Genomic DNA, 25,254 nt, shown 5'->3' on the forward strand with positions numbered 1-25,254 from the left:
CTATGTGACTCATAAAAGCTGTATATAAAAACAGGCTACAATCATGGCTTCTGTAGCAATATGTGGAGCATAAGGAGCCGGGCTTCATCCTAACTATTAATGCATTGTTGTGGCCACAGGGCAGTTTGTTTGATTTTTGTGGCTTCCTTTGAACTTTTATGCAAGTTGTAATGTAAAATCTGCTTGCTTTGGTGCAAGCGCTGCATGGTTCAAACAAGATGATTTCAAAACTAAGACCTCAGATGAAGCCTTAATCACACAGTGCCTTAGGAAAGAAAACGACTGAATGTTTTGGTAAATGTTTTATAGACCACCATGGGGTCAACTTCTGCATACAATATAAATCTTTGAGTTGAACTCTATTTACATTTTAGTTAACCTTTAAACTCCCAGGCCTATTCCCTTCTAAGGCTCACTATTCAGTTATTACATGGAAACCAATGCAAACAAGTTATTCATGTTATTCAATCCATTGTCTCTGAAGCACCCAAAGCTGGCTCACTGCTCTTCTGTGGCCATTCTGAGAATCGCTGGATAGTTCTTACCATGTCTTTACCATTCTGAGCACAGGAAAACTTGTACACTTGTAAACTTCTTTCTTTCTTGCTTTAATGATGGTCCATGTGGCTTTAGCTCACTTGCCCTAGAGCGGAGAGTTCAGCAGGTTTGACTAGATGCAGCACACAGGTGGAGAGCAACAGCAGAACCAACCTGCAGTCAGGTCAGACAAATGGGTCATATGCACAGTCCACACGTACACAGTCTCTCTCCATCTCTTTCTCTGTTTCACTCACACACAAAGTGTCTCTCGCTCTGGGAGAGAGAGATGAAGGCGAGCATCACCAAGTACAGAGATGTGCGTGTCAGAGAAAGAGTCAGTGTGAGTTGAAGAGAGGGTGGAGAGAATGAGTGGTCTTAAGATGATGTGTAAAATCTCCTGAGAAAGCAGGTAGACTATTTCAGACCTGACCGTATTCTTACTGACCTGTGGCTAGTCGGCTGAATGGGGAATGGCAGAAACATGGAAAAGAACAGAAATGCAAGACTAAACACAAGATCAGATCCAGGTGTTTGGAGGGAAGAGTCTTACCATGAGCTGTTTAGGCCAAAAGTGGTTCATGGTAGCGCACTTTAAGGAAAACACAATAAATCCAAATACAAAAAAAGCACGCAATAAAACACATTCAAATGCAAACAGTTATGTACAAATGAGTGGAAGAACACTTTGGTGCCAATATGGAGGGTTAGTCTTCACTGATAAAAGTAGGGCTGGTTTGAATAATTTTAATACTCAAGTAGTCATTTGTTACATTAGTATTCAAATCTAAATGTAGAAATTGGAAACTTAATCTTTTTTTCAAGCCGCAATAACTGTGGTCCAAACTACAGAACTTTCCATTGGCAAAGAGCTTCACAAAGGAAAAAATGTTAAAAAATAAATTAATTACAGATGGTTTAATGTAGATATCAATGCCACCTTTTCTCAGAGTGTAACTAATTGCACAGGTTTTTATGCGGCCATTGAAGCTAAAAAAGAAGACTTCAAATTATTGAACAATGAGAAAAATGCTCTGTGCAAAATATATAATAAGAGGTTAGTACGGAGATACAAGCAGTTTGATGAATTACCTTAAATACATTATATGGACAAAAGTACTGCGACAGACCTCTTGATCATTGAATTCATTCAGTCCAATCACCACAGGTGTATAAAATCAAGCACCTAGCCATGCAGTCTGCCTTTTCATGAAAGAATGGGTTGTTCTAAAGAGCTCACTGACTTCGAGCGTGGTACTGTACTAGGATGCCACCATTGCAACAAGTCAATTTGTGAAATTTCTTCTCTCTTAGATATTCCACGATCAACTGTGAGTGATATTATTGAAAAGTGGAAGCGGTTAGGAACCATAGCAACTCAGCCACAAAGTGGCAGACCACATAAAGTTGCAGAGCCAGGTCGCCAAGGGCATTGTGCATAAAAGTTGCTAAGTCGGGAGCTTCATGGCATGGGATTCGATGGATAAGCAGTTGCACGCAAGCCTTACATCACCAAACACAATGCCAAGTGTCGAATGGAGTGGTGTAAAGCATGGTGACACTGGACTCTGGAGCAATGCAAACATAACGTGATGAAACACGCTTTTCTATCTGGCAGTCCGATGAACGAGTCTGGGTTTGGTGAGTGCCAGGAGAACATTACCTGCCTGACTGCATTGTGCCAACTGTAAAGTTTGGTGGAGGAGGGATCACGCATGGGGTTATTTTTCAGGGGTTGGCCTAGGCCCTTCAGTTCCAGTGAAGGGAAATCTTAATGCCTCAGCAAACCAAGACAATTTGGACAACTGTATGCTTCCAACTTTGTGGAAACAGTTTGGGGAAGACCCTTTTCTGTTCCAGCATGACTGTCCCCCAGTGCACAAAGCAAGGTCCATAAAGGCTTGGTTGGGTGAGTTTGGTGTGGAAGACCTTGACTGGCCCACACAGAGCCCTGACATCAACCCTAACGAACACCTTTGGGATAAACTAGAACTGAGATTGCGAGCCAGGCCCTCTCATCCAACCTAGTCTTTTTCAGTGTAAGCACAATGCAAATATGGTATAAGTCTTCATTTATTGAATTTCCAGCCAAAACAGACATTAAGGACAAGCTGTTCATTTCTCAGCACCAGGAAAAAAGCAGAAAACACATATTTACACAAAACAATTGCAGCTTCGATTGTTTCAGGAGACTTGCTTTCAGTTTTTCAAAGAAGTCTGCAGGGCTATTTCTACATCCCTGTAAAGTTTAGCCTTAGAAGTTGGTTACATTTTCTGCTTCTCACAATACAAGTAATCCCAAACATGTTCAATGATCCTGAGGTCTGAGGTCTGGGCTCTGGGGGGCTTTGGGAAGACCGATCCATTGTCCTGAGTACACCAGCAGCTTCTTTCCTTAAAAAAGCATGATGACATATAAAGGTGTTTACATATTTGGACGTTACTGCCACTGCATGTGAGATTTTGACACAAGAAAGTAAGTTATTTGGAAAACCCCCATCTGATGATGTATCAAATGGTGGGAGGAACTTTTGAAAAACCACAACCGCTTCAGGGTGGGTTTTTTGGGGGGCAGACTGTTTGAAATGCAATTTCTAGCTTCCATGCGGTGATGTTGGAAAACTGGCTTCATTCTGCATTCACCAGCTACACCCTTTCAAAAGATAGATCCTCAAGGGTTCTTTAGTAAAGACATTGCTTCTATATAGAACACACAAAGAATGAACACACAAAGAACCACCTTTTTGAAAATGCAAAAATAGCACCAAATAGGGTTTTGCTATTGTTACAAGCTTGACATCATAACAATAGCAAAACCCTTTTTGGTAGTCACAGTCACTGCTTGTACCCGTGGTATTCGCCTGTGTTTGGGGGGAAGATGTGGTCAGTCAGTCATAATAGAGCCACCATTTTAATCTAGACCACTCCACTGCCCCTTCACTCAGACATGCTGCAGACTCATTTGACAACAACTACCCAGAATAGATGGATCTAATCTTAAAGCATGTCACACACATATTAGAAAGAGAGAAAAAACCCTCCTAAGTCTTCTTGTTTCCCAAATAAGAAAAAGAGTCCCTGGAGAATTCCCTTCTCATCTGGATCTCATTTGAGTATTTGGAGCTGTTGTTCTCTGCTGCTTTGATTCTTACTTTGTATGTATGAGGGGAGCAGACAGGCTCTTTCAGATAAGATTGGAAGTGGGGGAAATAAAGCTTTAACACTCACTGAAATACAACCTCTCTGCCCTGCAATTTAACAGAGTTTAAAAGAATGCCTTTCCTCTGTGCCCTCACGTAGTGCCCCAACTACAAATAACACATTTATCCTCACTTTAGGATCTGTGGCCGATTCTAATTGCCCGACAACACAGTGAGCTAGGTTACGGTCTCAAAGCTTTATTTTTCCACTCACAAGCTCAACTCTGATCAACCAAGTGATATGATATATTATGCATTATCAGTGGGGCAGTTATCTTGTTTTTGCATTGGTGCTGTGAGGCATGGCCCTGACAATTTGAAAAGCATTTGTGGCAGTGAATTCTACACACAGCATCAACAGCAGCATAAAGCATATGCCTGAAATGTCTGCAGTTTTGTCTCCGCCCAAGTAAATTAAAGCACGTCTCCCTGCACACTTTTTTTTAAAATTAACAACATACCAAGGTGAGAAGGTGTGTCGTGCAATAATAATGACTGGAGAGGGTCTATAGAGAGAAGCGACAACGTGATGACACTCTCCATCTGTCCTCTGAGATATTTTCAGATATTTTCAGATGTGGGTTAAAAATGCAAAGGCAAAAGAATCAGTTTTATTCTATCTATCTATCTATCTATCTATCTATCTATCTATCTATCTATCTATCCATCCATCCATCCATCCATCCATCCATCTCTCTCTCTCTCTCTCTCTCTCTCTCTCTATATATATATATATATATATATACACATATTCATAGAAATGCAATGCCAATACAGTATGGTGCTGGAGCAACCACACATGAGCATAAGGTCACCATGGTCAGTGTCAAGCCCCTCAGCATCTCTGGGGTGATGGAGCTCAATCTATTACCTTCGGTATGCTCTTGTGGCTGAATGCCATTAAATCCTCACAGCAGTCTTCTGATATCTATTGTAAAGCACACACACACACACTCACACTTTATTAGGAACACTATTCTCATACTGGGTAAGCCCTCCCTTTGCTCTCAAAGCCTTAATTCTTCATGGTATGGTCTCCACAAGATGTTGGAAACATTCCTTTAAGATTCTGCTCTGTGGTCCATGCTGACATGATTGCAGATTTTTCAGGGGCTCTTTTATGCTGCCACAAATGTGCTCCACTGAATTCAGATCCAGTGACTGAGAAGGCCATGGAAAGACATTGAACTCATGTTAATTAAACCAGTTTGAGATGACTTTTGCTGTGTGACTTAGTGCATCACAATGCTGGAAGTAGCCAATGGAAGATGGGTCAATTGTGGTTATAAAGGGATGCACATGGTTAGCAACTATACTCAAATAAGCAGAGGCATTCAAGCGATGATTAATTGGTATTAACGGACCCAAAGTATGTCATGTAAACATTCCCCACATCATTACACTACCTCCACCAGCCTGGACTGTTGACACAAGGCAGACAGGGGCCATGGATTCATGCTGTTGGCACCAAATTCTAACCCTACCATCTGTGTGCCTCAGCAGAAGTCGAGGTTCATCAGAGCAGCCTACATTTTTCCAGTCTTCAACTGTCTAGTTTTAATAAATCTGTGTACATGGCCGCCTCTGTTTTTTTGTTCTTGGCTGACAGAAGTGAAACCCGAAGTGGTCTTTGGCTGTTGAAGCCTATCCATCTCAAGGTTCAATGTGTTGTGCATTCTGAGATGCTTTTTGATTTATTACATTTCAATTGTACAGGTTGTCTAAGTTTCTGTGGCCTTTCTGTCAGCTCAAACCAGTCTGGCCATTCTCCGTTGACCTCTCTCATCAATAAAGCATTGCTGTCCACAGACCTGCCACTCACTGGATGTTTTTTTCTTTATTCCACTGTTCAGAGTTAACTCTAGAGACCATTGTGCATGAAAATTCTAGGAGATCAGCAGTTATAGAAATATTCAAACCAACTTGTCCGCCACCAACAATCATGCCAAGGTCAGTCAGAAAACATTTTTTCCCCATTTCTGATGATTGATGTGAGCATTACCTGAAGCTGCTGGCCCATATCTGCATGGTTTTATGCCCTGCACTGCTGCAACACAATTGGATGATCAGACAATTGCATCATGAATGAATAGGTATTCCTAATAACTGAAATACAACGAAATACAGATGGAACGGGGAGGAAGGTCACAACCAGCCACATGACTCCTCTCTACAGTAGACATTATAACATTAGAAATGTTAGAAACAATAGTGAACATTCTTAATATATTGTATATATATGTACATATGGACAAAATTTTAAACATTTTATAAAGTAAGTGTAACTACACCTGAGGAAAATCATCAGTCAACTCAAATCAGCTCTCTACAGCTTCTGGTAAACTATGAATAAAGTGAAAGCCCAGAGAGAAGGAGTTATATGGCTGAACTATGCAACTCATTTGATATATGAGAACATGGCCACTGAGGTAAAAAAAAGCAAATCATGACAACACGTGACAACCACCAGGAGGCCATGCTGTTTAGTTTGATTTTATCCAGTATTGATGTAAGAGGTTGACAGTTGTTTTGACACTTGTTGGCTTGTTGTATTACTATTATTATGAACCTTCCTGTTATGGTGACAGAGATCAAAAATAGAAAGTAGCTTCCAAAACATTCTGCAGGCTTTTATTGACTTTGTCCAATGAACGTGTAAAGATATGATTAAGCCTCATCAAGCATTCAGTGGACATTCAACCATTCAGATCCCTGCCACGAAACTAATTTTGCTGTTTTGATTCACCACCACACATGCAGTGCATGTCCACCCCCCACTACCATCACCAGTGGGTGTCAGGGGTGATGGATGCCATGAAAACTAATAGCTCATTTCTCTGCACTCATGTTTGCAAGAAATCACATAACAACAACAACAACTAGTCACATTAAAGACCACCATCTGAAAAGCCTCCCTCTGTTCCAGGGATACGCAAATCCCTATATAAGTGACACTGATCAAAAAGGTGTCCGGTACACAACAAAATAGGAGACTTTATTTCAGAATTTATAATATGGTGAGTATTATCATGATACTACATTTTCAGGAAGTAGGTTCCTAAATGGTTCTTGGCTTGGATATAAAGTCATAGGAAAAAAAATGAAAAACTGATATAGAACCTTTACATTATGTGGTGGTTCCTTAAACTTTTTAAATGCTTTTTGAATTCTTAACTTCTCTTAAGTGGCATATTATGATTATATAGATTGGTATTTGTGTCCAATATGTTAGATAGTGTTAGAAGCTAGCATTAGCCTAGAAAGCAGGCATAACAGCTTCATGTTCCATAATACAGGTCCGATATCCACATGTTTAGAAGGTAAAGTCTCAAATTTAAGCATGTAAAGTGACAGAAAGAGAAGATCTGACCTGTTCTGTAGTGTGTTGTGCTAAGTTATTAGCCTGAAAAGCTAGCCATAGCATTATTAGCACCACTGTGCACCCCTAAGCACTGCTTATTAACTGTTGCTCAGTTTGTAGGGACCACAGAACACGTTTCTGATCACATCTGGATTCCAGCCTTAGTGTTCCTGCAACCTCTCCATTATATAATTATTAAAGGCCTGGCAACATGTTATCTCTGGTACCTGATAGTGACCAGACTTATCATACTTCTCTACATAAGGTTTATGTCCCTGAGAGATAAGGTAGTCACAGAATCCTTCCTGAGGGCAAGGCCAGACTTTCTCTAAAAAAGCATAGATAAAAGGCGTCTGTCTTACCCAAGCCTTCAAGAAGAGTGACAGACCAAAAGCCACAAAATGGAAAAGCTACCACCTAAGGACAGAGTGTTTGAGATCTTTCTCTGACCTGTTAGGGGTCACAACCCTTGATGGACACACAACTTTCAATGAGAAAATAGCACGAACAAATAAACGATTTTCCAACGTGAAAATTTCACAAGATATTCATAACATCACATGACATAACATGTAATTGTGAAATGGTATGAAGTCAGAGAGGTGTGTAATTTATTCCTTTCCCTCAAGTGCGTGTATAATATATAAACACTCCATGTTTTCATCTCGAATTAAAGGTAAATCATACTGGAGACATTGGAATGATGCTCAAAGTTGTGGGATGCACCACTTACATGATATGGACATAATTTAAATTTTATGACCAGTATTACAAGGAAAGCCTCTGCATTGGAGGGCCATTTGGCAGTAATGAACAAATGTGACTAGCAGTGGGTTGCTTCCCACACCTAAACCCCAAAAAGTCACAGCACGTCAAGTTTTCTTGAAAGTTGCAAATCGGAGGTCTTACAGATTTCCAATATCCAAGTTTGGCATCAGAATTTTCACCTCTGACTTTTCTGATCCCATTTTGAACCCAGTCTGATTCTTGCTCATCAGAATACAAGACAACACATGTAAACCTCTGGACTGGTGCCTCTTTCTGTTCTTCACAATTCTCAAAGACGGACTTTGACGGAAGCCACAGGCTTAGCCTAAGTTGGTGAAAACCAAGAACACTTTTTTTAGTGTAAATATAAGCGTCTCTCTGCTTCTCTTTCTAAATTGGCATGGTGGCAAATCTTGGGAGGCTGTAAACTCTCCAGCATCTAATTTGGTGTAATTAATTTTACATGAAGTGTTAATCATGTTTTTGGCTTTCTCTTATAAGTGTTGATTTTCATTCAGGCAGCTTTATAGTACTGCACATTTAATTTTCCCATATATCCTAGGTTTTGCATATTATCTTGTTTCAGTACGTGTATTTTACTTTGTGCACTGTTGTCTTTTTTATAAATATATCTTCCCTTTTAACTGTTTGCTTTATTATTAAACTTTGTAAATGTTTTACCCATGTGTGTGTACCTTGTATTACAGAAGTTCTATCAGCTAAGCAAGAACTCCACCACATTCATGTAATTAAATTTCCTTCAGATAAAAAGAAAATTATTACTTCTATTCTTAGTAATGGCCTCCATAGGGCTAGCTGTCATATATGTTCTGTTGGACCAGTGACCCATTTATTCTTCTTCTTCTTATTATTATTATTATTATTAAAATCAATAATAACAATAATTCCTAATACCTTAAGTAATAGTAAATATTTACTCCTACAAATTTATTTTAACATTTATTGGATGAAAAATTTAAAGTGTGGTTGGTTCATTTTCCAATTATTTTCATTACAGTGGGAGCATATTTAAATCTGCCAAAGATAAAAGCTCACTATGCAGAGTAACATGAGGAAGGGGTGGGATTAGGAAGCTGAGAGACAAGGAAGCATTTACAATATGCATAGTTGTTCATTTTCTTAAATCTTTGCATTCTTAATGAGTGTAAAGGTTTAGAGTTGTTCCTAACCACTATCAGGTGTTTGTAGTGTATAACAATAATGCATAAAATATTTAACAATTTATTGTTAAATAGATATTTTTTGGTCTGAACTGTGATTTTGGGGTACTTTAAACTAAAGTGTACCTTAAATTGCTCCTCACATTCTCATATTTCATGTATAAAAGTGGTTCTTCTATTGCATTGCTCCGAAAAAACTTGTTGATCTTTATATTTAAGAGTGTAGGCATGAAATAAAAGGCAAACTGTAATAATCTGTGGTCTAGATCACATGTTTCAGACTGGCCTTCTGCAGATGGCCTTAAGCAACCCATCAGAGGCATCTTTATGAACGCTAGTTTCTGTTAGCAGGATTATTTATAGCTCCCAGTGTACAAGCCAAAAAAAAACTTGAATTCATTTTTATTGTGATATTTCGAATAATTTTAAGTTCAAATATACTGATAAGTTAAATTGTTGCTAAACATAACCAAACAGAAAAGTTCAGAAAGGCCCTTTGAAGTCTCCATAAATTGTAAAGTGGTAATTGTAATAATTCTCACCTTCAATATTACACACAAGTTGGGTAAATAAACTGTATATTATCATCCAAATCATAACTCTACTGGCCATAGTCTAAAAGAAATCAAAAAATGGAGGCAATATCCCACAATGATGGTCCTAATCCATTTTTGGGGGAATATAGACCCTGAAAGTCACTTGAAAAGTTTGAATACAGAAACAAGAAGTCATGTACCAATTCACCCATTCCTCTCAAAGATATCTTCTCACAGTTCTCAAAAGGGCATTTCCATTTCCTGGAAACCTTTACAGAACTTTTTCTGCATGCAAACTGAAGTGTCATCTGGTGCACAGCTTAGCAGATGTGAAATGTCAGTGTAAGTCTTTTAGAATTTTATACTGATTTTCAAACTCATCTGTTTTCATAAATCTCCATTCCAAATGACAGTTGTTCCATCCTTGTCAGAAGGTCATGGAATGATACATTATTCACCAACTGATTAATAATCTTTGTTTCACGAAAAAGAAAAAAAGCTGAAAAAATGAATGCCATCTGCAGCATTTCTCTCTATTAGCTCAACATGTGAAACTCAATTTATTTCGACAGTATGCTACATGTGTGATCGTAAATGGCAAATTACACGTCTAAAAGATGAAGAATCAAATGCTGAGCTAATACAATGATATTATCTACTTATAACATCTCATTAATCCTGTGTTGTCACACATATTTGTAAGGCAATAGAGCTCCAGCTGTTGTTTCAACAGTTTCTCAGTTTCGTCATTTTCCAGCATGGTTGTTTGAGAACAGTCTAAAAACTTGAGAACTTTTATGACTAGCTTGTATTTGGGAATTTGAAGATGACTTTATATCTATTGACGCTATAGGAATGCCATCTCTGACTATAAATAGAAGATAGACCTCCAGAGTTTGTGAGTAATTGTCAAAACCATCAGTCATTTTCTTTAATTGGGAACCACCAGCAGAATGCTAGCTCTCTCTGTAGCTCCAGCTTTAACTCAGACATTGTCAATGTCATTGCTGAGGCCACCATTTGACAGCACACACCTTTATCTAAGAGGCGCAACATTATCTAAGAGCTGACAATAAGATGGATTCTAATAGAGGCCATGGCAGGAGGGAATCAATCCAGTTGGATGTGGGGATTGATATCTCTGTTGAGACAAATCCCAAGTGCATCAATCAGCTCTCTGCCATAAGCTGACAGCAGTGATGGTTGGAGAAGATAATTATTTAAAAAACAGGGACATCTCTGAATCCAAAATCATGCCTTCCATACTTCCCCAGGCTATGTGAATGTGCATATAGAAATACACTACTGTCATTAATTCTGAGTCAGAGTGAAACAGACCAATAAATCTACAGAGATATCCTGTGTAGAAAAAAAGGCATATTTGTCAGAAAGATGGGTTGGTCTATGTTGGTGATGGATTTGATTCTGTTTATATGACATCAGAAACTGATGGGTGACACTGCTCTCTTGAATGCATGAGGAACAGGCAGTGCCTGACTTTAAAGAGAAGGTGAAAACATTCTTTAATGTCAAACTTGGTTCGAAAGATGCTAAAGTAACTTAGAAGTTACTTTAGCATCTTTCGAACCAAGTAATCCCAAAAACATTAAGTGATGTTGAGGTCTGGACTCTAGGGTGGCCAGTCTATTGTGCCCATTTCTACAAATTTTGAAGCAAGAGTAGAGCTTCATTTTTTCATATCTCTCAAAGATGAAAGCTATCAGTACTGTTTAAGGGTGGTGACAGTTTTGGTGGTCTACCAAGTCTTGCACGATTGTTATGTTTAATAATTTTTTGAACTCCAGTTTTGGAAACTCCTGTTTTTTTCCCTTATTTTCATTTGACTTTACGATTCTTTATGTACATGAATTATCTTATATCTAGCCTTCCCAGAAATCTCTCCAGAATAATTGTCAATTTGTACCTATAAGGCACCTTCTTACATTTACCTAATAAAATAGATGGTAACACTTTATTTGAATAGTCCACTTCTTGCTTTGTAGATACTTAATTTATTTTCAAGTTACATTCAACTAAATATCTACTTAATTGGCAATAATTTTCTTTAACTCTAAAGCTGGCTCTAATCCTGACCCTAACCTTAACCTCAACCCAAAATCTAAACCCAACCCTCACCCTGGTCCTAGATCTAACCCTGGTCCAAATCCTAACCGATATATATATATATATATATATATATACATATATATATATATATATATATATACATAATCACTATTTACATAGGGGTCATTCTATAGAAATGTCAATTTTTGTGTCCCTAGCATTTACAGATATATTACACTTGAAAAACTTATTAGGCTTACAATTTTTTTTTTTATATTTTAAAATTGACACCTATGGACAGATAGAAAAGCGGATGTTTCTGTAGAATGACCCATACAAATATATATATATATATATATATATATATATTGCATGTGTGTGTGTGTGTGTGTATGTGTGTGTTTGTGTGTTGGATTTTAGTTTGAAATTGTAACTGATGTACAATGTGATCTCACTCCCAGCCATATCAATCCCAAAATAGCTCTAAATTGCACACAGTGATGGCTGCTCTTCAATGTAGTCTTTAATTCAAAGGTAAAAACTTGAAAAGCATGTTCTGCAGAAAGTTTACTCAAATTTTGACAATTACTCTGGAGAGACCACCAAACATGCAGGGCTCAGCTGTCAGGAGTCTGGGAATAATTCTCCTCCACAGCTTCTCAGAAGTTCAAATGTCAGTGGTGCGATTGACTATGCAGACATCTGGGGACTCAACAAAGGCATAGAGCTAGGAAAAATTTAAATGCATGTATTCATTTTCATCTTCTACTTCCTACTGCAACTGACTCGACTACAATTTTACCCCCAAGCAAACCTGATCCAAGCCTGAAAAAATGACAAATTCAATAGCATAAAAATTCAACAGATACCAGAAAATTAGTGACGTCACCATGACAGAACACAATGGATGGACATGACCAACATATCTGTGAGCGCTGCGTGACCTGAATTCATTAACTACCATTACATCCATGAGTCACACAACAGCTAGTAATGAAAACACACATGAGACAGCTGCAAGCTCATTCCAAATGAGATCAAATATTCTCAACTGAATATTGCAAAAACCCCAGGCTACAGATGAGGAATATCTCACCCTATGGGACTTTTATTAACCACAGGGATAGTGCCTAGGGGTCAGCAACATGGAAAAAATATTGTCCGAATATCTTACATTAAACACAAGAATGCTTGAATGTATCTCTGGTGGTTTCAGAATGCAGGACCTTGTGCACTTGTGAATGTTCGGCCAGCACCTAGAAGACATTATGGGTCAGAGATACAGAAAAGAGCGGACAGTTACATGGGGTTTACAGTCAAACCTTTATAGACCTGGCATAACAGACAAAAAACTATATTTAAAGCTCTAGAAATTAGGAGTGGAATTAGAATAAACAAATAGTATTGGATTATTTCAACAAGGTCATTCATGCAAAGCTTCTGCACCCCCATCCTGATCATGATCTGCATTTGTTTATCTGAAAATGCTAATTTCTGCAATACCCTGTAATCAGTAAGCTAACAGTGGTGTACACTCACTCTCTCACACTGGGTTTAATACCACGTATGGCAGTTTTAGTTTAAACACTGATGTTTGAAGCTTTGTTGTACATTATTAATATACTGCAGTTTTCCAGTAAATTCAGTAAATACGCCAACTTTAATCCTAACTATGTAATATTAATGGCTTAGCTCGCTCTATAAAAATCCAACTTTAATTTGTTGGCTTTTGTAACATTTTGTTGTTACCTGAACAAACAATTGTGAACAAAACTTGATAATTCTATAATCCTTTAAGACATTATTGAGTTAAAATGTTTTAGTTTTTAGTTGTTTTAGTCTAACAAAATTGGCCTCAGTATGAGAAACACCTTTTTACAGAGTACTAGCCTGTTAGCTGTTTGCCAAGCTGGGCCCAGTTTCCCAAAAGCATCTTAGCATTAAGATAATCTTGGTAGAGAGTGTGTTCAGGGTTATGCGCGCTCTACCATTCATCATTATTCTTAGATGCTTTCGGGAAACTTAGACCTTGTTGTTAAACAAGGCCAAGTTCTTATGTAGGGGACGTTTAGCATGGTTTCAGTCTTTTTGCTTCATATATACACAATTTGCAACTCATATGTTCTTATAAACTTTAAGAACCATTTTACCAGTGCATTCTGGGAAAACTTTACGGTTGCTCCTCTGAAATTCCCATTGCTTGTGTCCATGCATGTGTTAGGTCTACTCACTACCCTACGTGTTTCATATTATTACATTAGTTTAGTTTGTAAAACGTGGGCTTTGGGTAAAGAGTAAATAAACAGTGATGTATATATTGCCGGTGACTTTCTCAGTAACTAAAAAAATGAAATTCATGATCAGTGCACCTCTAGTAAACAGTGGTGCACTGGCTGACTTGACTGCAGATATTTACCTTACAGAAGAGATTTCCCTTGCAGCGTGAACAAGACTGGAAAGGCATTAGTCAGAGAAAGAAAGAAGTCATGTGGGAGCTGACTGAAACATAACCAAAACAAGAACATAAAACAGTGTGAAATCTTCAAATTCAAAGCCTTCTTTGTGTGGATTTAGGTCAGAGCTCAATATTTTGTTGTGTGGATTTAGGTCAGGGTCCATTTTTTTTTGTGTTTTTCTTTTCTTTCTTTTTTTTGTTATTATTATTTAATCTTTCAGGATGGACGGTGCAGGACAGGTATGGACCGTTTCTTTGTTGCCAGCAGGTGTTTCAGAAGTAGCTGATTCATGCAGCGGTGGTGGTGAACAGCTGATTCATGCATCAGGTTGAATGCATGGCTCTATGCGTTGAAGTCAATGACTCATGGAATAGAAACACTCTCTACTTTTAATCTGCTGTGGAAATAAATACATTGAAATCGTCTGGCAAGAGATGGCCTCTTTGAAATGGGGCTTTTAATTTCGAAGAGTTATAGGAGGACTACTGGCAGGACAATATCTATAGCCTTTTCTCATCTGAGTCAAAGAGGCAGTTAAGATGAAAAGGTGTTTTGACGGAGCCACCACTAACGCTTTTATAGGCGAATTTCTTCAGTAATTCTAAATGGCCTAAAAGATGCTAGCTAGCATTCACCCTCAATGACAAAGGCATCTGTGTTTAAAAAGAAACTTTATTCTCAGAGGAGAAAAGTTGGACATTGCACATCATCCAGTAACAGTGAAGACAGAAATAAGATCATTTAGGAACTTCATCTTTTCCTGCACCACCTACTCTTCAACACTTTGTTCATATTCACAACACAACGCTTAATTTCCAGTTTAAAATGCTGTGCAATATTGTTGGACTACATTGTTACACCTAATCTGAACTAGGCAGTAGGAAAACAATAATAACAATAATAATTATAATCAGTGACATGTCCATATAAGGAAATGCAGGTCTAAGCCTTTATTCTCCATGTAACAAATTAATAATGTGCTCAGTAATTGTCACTTTCACACCCTGTGGTAAACAAAAATATTCCAAAGATGAGATGTTTTACTATGCAAACATTTTCCCCCCGAATAGCACTGTATCCTCTGAGTTACAGAGTCATTAAAGGCCCACTACATAAGTTTTGGGGATTTGGAGACCTCACTGGTGGAAATGTGTAATTGCACACAATGTGCTGAAAAACACTGTCATTGATTGTGCTTCTTGCAAGTATGTAAGTAAATTGTCTATTATTGTCATTACATCTTCAGCAGTTTGATGCTGATTTTGCATTTGAGATCTAAACATCGAGCCACCTTTTTATGAACCTGTGCATGTTACAGCAATTTCTTTGTGCTTAACTTAGTAATGTTACTGCTTTCTAACAAAGCTGTGCATTGAATTGACATTATAATATTGGTGACCATACCAAAATACCCCACAAAAAACAGCATATACTGCCAAGTCTAGTGGTTGTTGTGGCAGTAGCAGCCTACACCTTGAGCAATAGTTGTTATAAAATTGAGTTGAAGTACTGTATTAAATTTACTTTAATGCAGAATCATTTCAAGGAGTGTTAGCTTGTAGCATGGATGTAGCATTTTTGCATTTTGTCTTCTTTGTGTCCTCGTAATTTATAGAGTCCTGTAAAATCTGTGGGAAAACATACACAGAAAAAATCATATTGGGTTTGGAACATCCTGGTCTACCACAGGCTGTGATAGTGCATGTTTTCAAAAACATTTTTCATTAAGAAACAGCCTACTGTTCCTCATATGGCCATGCTTCCAACCACAAAATGACACGACTTCAGAGATCTATTGTTAACTAAGCATGTGTTTGTGGGCAGAGCATGGATAAGATCATTTCTGATTTTTTTTCCATAAAGAGAAGTTTCATTTCAGTGACCTTTTATTGCTCATGATGGACAAGAGAACACTCAACACAAAGCTGGTTCTACTTCACAGCTGAAGTACTCTACTTTTAGCCAATGGTCACCTCTCTGTCCCTGTAATCAATTCAATAAAGAGTGCAATTACACAGTGCAAGTTAACAACACTACAGAGGTCTTGCAACATTGTTTCCCTCTTGAAAGCTAATTAAAAATTTACACAGTCACCATGAAGTCCTGCTGAAAGGACAGAAGTCTCACCCCTTGAAGAATTTCTTGCAATGTGTGGTGTCAAAACCCATATGTGCAAAGAGCAAGACATCATACGCATGTTCACAAATTGGCCCAGATTGCGGCGCACCAGCGGATATGCCTGATAGTCGAGGAATAGCAGGTCTCAAGAGAGGAAATTAAAGATGAACTGAACTATAGAGTTATTTCTGCCCACATTCTTGCATAATTCTGTTTAATTACCTGTGAAATGCAACTGTGACACTTCCTAACACTCAGACTCTCTCACGTCCTTTGATGTGCCACTCATAAAAAGACAATAAGATTTTCATGATTTCAAAGCAAAAAAGTTACTCTGTTTTTCTGTAGCGTGTAGCCCCCACAGGCATGTAAAGTATCCATCTGGACTGGAGGAAAATGAGACATAAGGTCATAAGGTTAGGGAGGTGAATGAACTCTTGGCTCAGCTGGTCGTGGGCACAGATGAATCTGTTCTGAGACAATGCCCTCCAGCTGCAGAGGGCTGATACACCTCCACATCAGCTCAACGGCCCAACACTAAGATCCACATTATTTGCTTCAGTCAGAATTTCTGCAGGTCTGAAGGAGAAATACAGTTGTAAGTTCGGTTCTGAGGCCATGAAAAAACATGTTGGTCTACCTATCAAAGGAATACTTTGGGCAAACATGTTAATAGCCACCAATTAGCGTAACTCCATGGAAGCTAGTTGCCCCTGATTAGCATAACTCCATGGAAGCTAGTTGCCCCCGATTAGCATAACTCCATGGAAGCTAGTAGCTATGATTCACTATATCTCCATAGAAGTTAGTAGCACCAATAGGTTGTTTGCAGCCACAAGATTCTAATGATGCATGAAACCCAGAAAGATGGCAGGAAGTAAAAAGCAGAATAGATGACATGGAAGTGAGCCCATACTGCGCTAGTTCAGACAATATTATGAAAGAAAGGTATGAACAGAAAATCACAACATATGTTAGATGTGTTTTCCTATTTACACCTTTCTCTCATAATATTGTCTAAACAGAAAATCACAGCGTATGTTTGACGTAATCCTTATGTTAAGAAGAGCAGATAGGCAGTAGACATAACCAACTACCTAGTCCTCCAGACATCCTTCTACTCAAGAAAACAAATGAAAGCATCAAAAAGTATGAAGGCTTACAAGTTACAGCGATGAAGTTGGCCTCCTGTCCAAATTTTCCTGTTCCACTTTAAGTATAGTGGTTATTATTATAATGCCTGATGCCAGACTGAATAAGAAGCTGATTTCTGCTTTGGGTGATTTGGTCTATTAAAATATCCTATCCTACAGTTTTATGTACAGCTCTACCTGTAAATACACGCTACAGTGGGACATTTCATAAAGGCAGCACAATTCGTCAGAACACCTGTTAGTCTCACACAGCTAAGTGATGAGTTAAACTGTATAAATACATTTCATTACTAACAGTTATGTATATATAAATATACAAAAACTGAAACAAACGATTACTTACCATGTCATATAACACAACAGGTGATGAAATAAAGAAGGCTGTCTTTGTTATTACCCATTTTAAACAGAGATCGAAACTTCTGGTTTTGTTTGTTTTCCTGCTCCCGCTGCTTCTGATCCTAGCAACACGTCTGTGCATACGTATCAGTGATGGACTGCGAAGAGCGGCTCAGAGCAGAGAGTTTAGTATCCAAAGAAAGTACTGTTCATTATGTTTATTCTGGTTTTATTGATTATTCAACAATAATTCAGCTTCTATTTACCTCAGACGGAGGCATTGGACTCAGCTAGTCTTGACAAAAACTTACAAGTCCACCTTAGACTGCATCCAAATGAGGTGGAGACAAGACTAAGACCACTTGTTATGGTCTCGAATGTATACGTCTGTCTGTCTGCCCTGTGATGGACTGGTGACCTGTCCAGGGTTTATCCTGCCTTCCACCCGATGACTGCTGGGATAGGCTCCAGCTCCCCCTGAGACCCAGAAGGATAAGCAGCTTAGAAGATGTGTGTGTGTGTGTGTGTGTGTGTGTGTGTGTGTGTGTGTGTGTATGTGTGTGTGTGTGTGTGTGTGTGTGTGTTTTATGGTCTCAAGACCAAGACCGGACTTGAGTACTACAACACTAGTTAGCAGCCACCAGTTAGCATGACTCCACAGAAGCTAGTTGTAAGACTGGTCAAAAACGTTCCACTAACCTATAACCTTTTAATCACTACTCACATTCCCTACTGTTCTCTCATGCCCGCATTGTCTACTTGACTGAATCATTCCATCCAAGATAATGTCCACAATCCCCGCTTTGTTTCACTGTCATTTTAGGAATTTGCTAAACGGTACATGGGTTGCCAAAGGGAGCTGCATTTATTGATTTGTTTTGAAGTCATGCATGGAAATTGGCACAGTTCTTGCCCCCGGTGTGCATGGTGACAGTTGACAATGATCATGTTGCTCCAGCTAAACAAATGTGAATACTGTCTTTATATGTGCGCATTTATGAATTAACCACTGATGTGGTGATTTGTTCTGGGGATTAGACTTTCATCCCCCATGCGGAGGTCGATCTGTGCCATGACGCGAGAAAGTCTCATTTTGAGGTGAGGCAATCAAAGACCCATTTATCTGCTTTGCTGAGCAATAAAAGGCAATAACATATTTTAGACTTTCTCTTTAACACCCTCCAGTGGTCAATTCATTTTAAAGCAGCAGTACATCAAACTCAGCAGCACATATTTTTGGTTGTACTACACAAATCAGCAGAGGTACATGAATCCCAGAAGAACATGAAGCACAAAATGTAAAAGTCAAGTTTTTGGACTTGAGTTAAGCTGGCTCTCATTCACTTAGAGGCTTTTCTTGTCGAGGCATACAGGCTGCATTACACACCAGCAGTAACAAAGAACAACAACAAAGAGAACGACAACAGCTGTGAAGTTTGTGTACTGCGGCTTCTACCATGAAAAAGCCATAGAGCTTTGCCAAAAGGTCCAGGTCTGAAGAATGCAGCAACATTTAAAGAAGGTTTTAGCTCCTCTGGGCGAGCTGCAAGTGTGTCAATTGACAGTGTGGTATAGTATTTATTTTCATTTTTATAGTATTTTATTTATTTTCAGGGCAATGCTGCTTTAAAGGACCTATATCACACATTTTTGTTAGTTTTTCCCCTGGCAGTCACTTATAACATTGGCAAAGTTTTACATGCCAAAAGAACTCATAATTTATTTTCACATGATCATTTTCCAACCTCTGTTTTTCCTTAAACAGGTAGTTTTTTTTTACTGTCCCTTTAAGACTGGGTATGATAAAACTACCCTAAAAAAGAGTTTATGTCAGCTTTAAACTTGTCAGCTTCATCAGATATTCATACTCATCACATATAACACATCAGTGATGCTCTTTTTTAATTGTTATAACTGCTTATTAATGGTTTTTAAAGTTTTATTACCCAGTTGATGACATTCAAAAATCAATTTTAAACCATCCATAAATCCTTTATTAGTGTATTCTTATTGTAAACTTGTACAAGAGACTGATATATGTAAATGACCTTTGTTCTGACTGTCTGCCCTGTATCATTCAAAAGGAGTCCAGACTGAAAAAACTCTTTATAACTTCAATGTGAATGAGCGGGGCTAATTTGCTGTAATGTGAATAGGCAGATGTATGTAAATATATTGGTTTTTGTGACATCACAAAAAGAAAGAATTCAAAACGGCAGTTTCCATGTATGGACCATATGGCCTAGGGAATGAACAGTATGTTTTAAACTCTAACAGTGCATCATCAAACATTTTTTATTATTTAGAAATTAGTTTTTTCCCTTGATTTGCGCCCTTTAATTAAATTAAGCTCCGGGCCAAATTATTTCATTTCCATGCCTTTAAATTTCAGGATCATCTGCTTTTTTCTGCAGTCCCAGAAGGTTGGCACAGTGTCACTGCCAATTTGTCATATCTCATCAACAGCACAGATATTAAAATATTAGAATATTTTCCATGTTCTGAGAAAAAAACAAAAATTTGCTTGATGCTCATTAGAGGCACCTCGTGACAGCCCTGTCAGCGAATCGATAAAGGATAGGGATTAACGGAGCATGCTCTAATTCTCTGATGCAGCGTACATGAATGACTCATATCCCAGAAGGACTCCCTGAAGAATATCAAACCTTTAGTGGCCTTGGTATGAGAACTGAGTGGGAAGGGTTTAGGAAGTTCAAGTTAAGAGCATTTCTCATGGGCCCTAAATAACACAGCTGCCCACAGAGAAATCATGTACATTTAATGCTCGGAAAGCTGAGGAAAACCTCAGAGGACCTGTATGCAGGAGGCTGCTTTGAAACCAAAAACTGGGATGGATTCTATGAATACTGCAAGCTTGTTATGCTGATCTCATGTGGGTACTTAGATAAAGTGATGCTGAAATGCTGATAATGAGCCAACAAAGTGCTTTAATGTTCACTAGCAAATTAGTCTTAGCAAAGAAACCCAGCTAAAAGCAAAATTTCAAAAAGCTCGTAGGCCTACTTCCTCAGCGGTCACAGATTATAAGAAACTGATTCTGGAAAAGACCATGCGTGAAAAAGTCTACAGTTGTATGCAAAAGTTTGAACAAAATAACACAAATTACAACCCCTTTCTAAAAAAGTTGGGACGTTGTGCAAAAAGTAAATAAAAAAAAATGCAATGATGTGCAAATCATTTAAATCATATATTTTATTGAAAATAGTACAAAGACAACATATCAAATGTTGAAACTGTGAAAATTTTATTGTTTATTGAAAAATATTTGCCCATTTTGAATTTGATGCCAACAACACGTTCCAAAAAAGTTGGGACGGGGGCAACAAAAGACTGGTAAAGTTGTGTAATGACACCTGGTGGTTGATTGGCAACAGGTCAGTGACATGATTGTGTATAAAAAGAACATTCTAGAGGGGCTGAGTCTTTCAGAAGTAAAAATGAGGAGGGGTTCACCACTCTGTGAAAGACTGCATGAGTATATATTGCAATAATTCAAAAATAACATTTTTTAACATAAAATGGCAAACAACTTTTGCTTTCATCATCTGTGGTACATAACAACAATAAAAGATTTAGAGAATCTGGAGAAATCTCTATATGCAAGGGACAAGGCCAGTCTTGGCTGGCCATAAACTTTGGGCCCCTCAGGCGGTACTGCATTAAAAACAGACATAATTCTGTAGTGGAAATCATTGCATGGGCTCAGGAACACTTCTGAAAACCACTGTCTGTGAAAACTGTTTGTTGCTGCATCCACAAATGCAAGTAAAAACTCTAAAATTCAAAGAAGAAACCACATATAAACAGGATCCAGAAATGCTGCCACCTTCTCTGGGCCCAAGCTCATTTAAAATGGACTGAGGGGAAGTGAAAAGTGTCCTTTGGTCCGACAAATCAACATTTGAAATTCTTTTTTGAAATCATGGACACTGTTTCCTCCGGTCTAAAGACCACTCAGCTTGTTATCAGTGCACAGTTCAAAAGCCAGTATTCATGATGGTATGGGGGTGCATTAGTGCACATGGTATGGGTGACATGCATATCTGTGAAGGCACCATTAATGCTGATATATACATGTTTTGGCAACATATGCTGCCATCCAAATGACATCTTTTTCAGGAAGGCCTTGTTTATTTCAGCAAGACAATGTCAAACCACATTCTGCATGTATTTCAAAGGCATGGCTCTGTAGTAAAAGAGTCAGGGTGCTAAACTGACCTACCTGCAGTCCAGACCTGCCACCCACTGACAACATTTAGAGGGTTATGAAACGAAAAATACGACAAAGCAGACCCCGAACTGTTGAGAAGCTGAAATCAAGAACGGGAAAACATTTCACTTTCAAAACTACAGCAGTTGGTCTCCTCAGTTCCCAAACACTTGCAGAACGTTGTTAAAGGAAGAGGTGATGAAACACAGTGGTAAACATACCCCCGTCCCAACTTTTTTGGAATGTGGTGTTAGCATCAAATTCAAAATGGGCAAATATTTTTCAAAAAACAATACAATTTCTCAGTTTCAACATTTGATTTGTTGTCTTTATAGTATTTTCCTATAAAAATATGGTTTACATGATTTATATATCATTGCATCCTATTTTTACTTTACATTTTGCACAGCGTCCCAACTTTTTGGAAATGGGGTTAAACATGTTTGGTTAAATTTCTAAGTGCAACTAAGCTAACACATCCTCTACAGGGAAACTTAATTATGGCATTTTCTGCAACCTTTGGTGCACGATTTCTATTTCTTTGCTAAGTTGAATATCTTGGGGAAAAAAAACACATGAAAAAAATGTGCCATAACTTTTGCACAGGCCAAATTTTATGTTTATTTTTTTCCAATATGTTAAATTCAGCAAATAAACAGCAATTGTGTATTAAATGTGCAGAAGTTTGTTCTCTGTAGAGGATCTGTTAACTTACTTTCCCTAAGAAGATCAACAAAACATGTCATTTGACCAGAGGAACCCAAACTTTTGTATGTGACTGTACTGTTTTTCTAGATCTTGGCTAGTCTGATTGCACTGCATACATTCAAGGAAGTTATAGACGTTTTGGTTCCACAAGGCACAGCAACTGATGCGCTATTCCACATGACTTCACTGATGTAACTGGTCAATTAATCAAAGCTCTGTGATGAAAACTCCACTGACCATAGCAGCACACAGTGCAGAGCAAGTCTGATCTCAGTATGTATTCATTTCTGCAGCCCAACATCAAAAATGTTTCATATGGCCATCCGGGTGCATACATTCTGTGAGTAATCAATGAACAGCACAGTCTTTTGCCCAGAGTTCCATTAATTTCTATGTACTTTGTGTAAAGGATGATTTTGACTGTGAATGTGTGGTTTAGCGAAGAAAGCTATCCTCGTGTTTCTCCTCATTAAACCCCTCATTACTAACTGAAAGGCTTTGCCCTGAAATGACTGCTTTAACGCTAAGAAAAAATTCTCCATTTCTGCCTTTTAATCTACTCTTCACTGCTGATAATGTGATTTCTCAACGCGCTTGTTGCATTTATTTTACTATGTAAAGAATATGATCTATCATAGTAGGAAATTCTTAGATTTTTGTGCTTATGTCATAAAATAATATTACAAATATACATACTGCAATTCTAGTTATCTACTAATGTCAATCAAATTAATCAATTAGCCTTTAGCACAACCTGAAATCATCATCTTTTTAAGACTATTGTAAGATTATTTTAAGTTCTTCTATTTTGTGAAATTCTCTTAATCTACACTGTAAAAAAATGTTAAAAAAAAGTCCAAAAGCCGGGGTGTTGGACCAAAACCATTAGATAACAGTAACATAATGTTTTCACAATCATGGTAAAACACTGTAAAACTACAGTCATTTAATTCCTTAGAAATATAGCTTTTTGCTGTAATTCAACAGTTTCACTAGTATAATAACTAGTTATTCTAACATACAGCATATTATACATAATTTATAATAATAATGTTTAAAATAAATGCAAATGTCTATGAAATGAAGGTGATAATTTGTTTTTGTGAATTTACATTCTATTCCTGTAAATTCACAAGAGCATTGTTAAAATACAGTATACATATGGTGTATATACATGCATTTAACCTTTTTCAAAAAATAAACAGGTATTGACCATTAACTTTTACAGTACTTTGACAGTGAAAATAAAGCATTGTGAATTATTTTATACAGTGAAAAAGAACACAGTAGCACACAGAAAGCTCCAGTTTCTAATGCCATACATTTTACTGTGACCAATGTAGACATACACGCACTGGAACTACTGTGGGGAAAGAGCTTAATAAATTAAAGTGGACAAAGACATGGCCTCTGAATGTACTGTCGACAGATCATTACACATCGCTGTTGTCGGAAGAAAAACTTGTATGTCCATTTTTGACATTTATCAGTTTTTGACATAATTTGAAAATACCCATTACCCTTTACATTGTATGTAAATTTCATGAGGAACGGACTAAAAGAAATGACCTAATATGATCCTGAGAAAATTCTGGTTCCATTGACCTACATTAAAAGTAAAGTATGTTTTTTCCATTACCATTTTGGAGATACAAGGTTTTCTTCCAACAACAGTGATATACTCTTTAAAAAAGGGAGAGGACACAAAGGGATGCCATAGAACAGTGTTTCTCAGCCCTGGTCCCGGAGGCCCACCACCCTACACTTTATAGTGTTTTCCCTGCTCCCAACACACCTGATCCAACTAATCAGCTCATTAGCAGCCCATTATTGAGTTAAAGTGGGTGTGTTAATGCAGGGAAAGTGCTAAAATGTGCAGGGCAGTGGGCCTACAGGACCAGGGTTGAGAAACACTTCCATAAAGGAGCCACTTACGATTCCCTAAAGATTCACTTTTTTAACAACAAAAAAAAGAGATTTGTGAAGATGAAGAACCTTTTAAAGGATTAAAAAAACTTCATAAGGCAAAGGTTCTATAGGGCTCTTACAAGCATCACATTATGTGAAGGTTCTTAAGACCTTCACACTTACTCATTTACAAAATGTTTCTTTAAATCAGTGGCCCTTAAACCGTTCCTCAGTGTCACGCCTCAGGCTGAATCGGACTTCATTTCCCAGGATACACTGGGAGATCACATGTCTGGGCAACGTCATTCAGACTTGGAGCTCAGAAGGGACTCCAACAACCACAATACCTCAGGAGATCACATGACTACGGACTATCACGCACGCACCTATCAGCGTTTGCAATCTCCCGAATATTGAGTGTATACACCTGAATCCAATGTCATATGATCACATTAGTTCAATATTTAAGCCCGGGCTTTAGCGTTAGTCAGTGCGAGGTATTGTTTCTATTAGAACTTACTGAGCGTTTTCTATGTTGCTATTACTGCCTGTTATGACCCTTGTTTCGTTTTCTTGACCTTGTCTTTTGATACTCCCTTTTGGTACTTCTGCCCGGTTGTGTTTGGACCTGTTTTTCGACCCTTTTGCCCGTTCTCCTGACAACGTTTTTGGATTATCCTTGTGCTTTTG

The sequence above is a fragment of the Colossoma macropomum genome, unplaced genomic scaffold (genome assembly GCF_904425465.1).
Source record: "Colossoma macropomum unplaced genomic scaffold, Colossoma_macropomum, whole genome shotgun sequence".
NCBI classification, from domain to species: domain Eukaryota; kingdom Metazoa; phylum Chordata; class Actinopteri; order Characiformes; family Serrasalmidae; genus Colossoma; species Colossoma macropomum.